At 42.2% G+C, this 1,859-nt stretch overlaps 1 protein-coding gene across 2 annotated transcripts in view; it reads left to right on the forward strand.

Annotated features, from left to right (window-relative positions):
• UPF2 (UPF2 regulator of nonsense mediated mRNA decay) overlaps positions 1 to 1,859 on the forward strand; it is a 153,582-nt gene that overhangs the window by 69,373 nt on the left and 82,350 nt on the right. The gene's annotated exons all lie outside the window — the stretch shown is intronic.

Below are 1,859 nucleotides of genomic sequence, written 5' to 3' on the forward strand. Positions count from 1 at the left end.
ACGGTCATGCCGCAATCCCTTCTCCTCCATTCTCCTCTCAGGATCTTGGGCACACACGCACACGCACCCAGCATGGGTTCTAAGCCACCGGGTCCAGGACGCGAACTGCGGTCGACTACGTGGGAGTCCAGTGACATAGCCATTACGCTAACTGCTGGTTCCCAGGCTTTTTTTTTTTCTTACACAAGTAGAATCAGGAAAATTAAGACCTACTTATGAGAGTACTATATAGGAATACTTAATTTTTGTGATATCATCAAGGAGTGATGTAAGTCACATATACATTTTTTTTCTTTTTTGGAGAGATGTTTGCTATAGGGCATGTGCGCTTGCCAGACAGAGAGATAGAAAGCAAGAAATCACCCCCCAGAGGGGATGGCCACACTGCAATCCCTTCTCCTCCTTTATCCTCTCGGGATCTTGGCACGCATGCACACGTGCCCGGCGTGAGTTTAAGCCACCGGGTCCGGGACTCGAACCGCAGTCGACTACGTGGGAGTCCAGTGACATAGCCATTACGCTAACTTCTGGTCCCCACATATACATTTTCTGTATGGTAGAAGTTTTTCAAATGATAAAACTGTGAAGCTATTTTAAATGTTTAAGGTTACCTTTTTTTATTTTTTAAAAGAGATTTTTGCTATGTAGGGGGCATTCACTCGCTGGAGAGACAGAGAGACAAAAAGCAAAAAAATTACCCCCCAGGGGGATGGCCATGCTGCAGTTCCTTCTCCTCCATCCTCCTCTTGGGATTTTGGGCATGCACATACACATGCTGGCATGTTTTAAACTGCCAGATCCAGGACTCAAACTGTCATCAACTAAGTAGGAGTCCAGTGACATAATCATTATGCCACCTGCTGGTCCCAAGGTTAAATGTTTTGGTTCAAAACACTTTTGAATGCATCATAGATCATGGATTGTACTTTTTACTGTTTATTTAATGAAAGATGTAATTAATTTTTAAAAAATCTTTTAAAAATTAATTTAATGTATTATTATTTTAATTTGACCAGAGAGAGACAGAGAGAGAGAAAGTGAGAGAGCAAGCCTCCAGGCCCAGGACTCGAATTATGGTTGGCTACAGAGGAGTCAGGCTCCTTAAACACCTCACCATCTGCTACCCGCAGATGTAATTCATTTAAAAATTATTTAAGTACTACTACAAAGCTATCGTCTTCTTTTTTAAGTTTATTTATTTATTTCATGGGTGAGTCAGACAAAGAGACAAAGAGCATATTCATAGGGTCTTCATACAGGGATCCAACTCCAACGTCAGCCAGCCCTGAATCATGAGGATGTTCCTGCCTAGCATAGTTAGGGAGCTCTTTGGATGCAAATCTGGAATTTGCCCATGCGAGTCAGCCTCACAGAGCATCACATTTTATTTGTGTACCACATCTAGCTTCTCTATTCTTGACTTCTCTCAGCATCTGTTCTCTTATTTCTGAAATAGTGATTATGATGTCTACCTTATACTACAGTAGTTGTATAAGATGCATAGGACAGGCCTAGCACTTAAGAAAGAACTAAAATCATGATAAAATAATGTTTTCTAGAGGGCACATATGCTAGCCAAAGAGAGACAAATGGGGAGAGGGAGAAGACATCCCCCAGTGGCTTGTGATTATGCCACAGTTCCTTCTCCATTTCTCCACCCTGTTGGGATTTGGGACATGCATGCTTGTGTGCCTGATGTGTTTTTCTAACTGTGTGGGCTTTGATTCAAACTGTGGTTAGCCATAGGGGATCTGGTTCCCTTAACCACTAGATTACAGGGCCAGCCCAGTGATTTTTATTTTTATTTTTAAGGTTTTTGCCATAGGGTGTGTGTACTTGCTGGAAAGAGACTGAGCAAG

Source organism: Tupaia chinensis, unplaced genomic scaffold (assembly GCF_000334495.1).
Source record: "Tupaia chinensis unplaced genomic scaffold, TupChi_1.0 Scaffold000275_1, whole genome shotgun sequence".
NCBI lineage: Eukaryota > Metazoa > Chordata > Mammalia > Scandentia > Tupaiidae > Tupaia > Tupaia belangeri.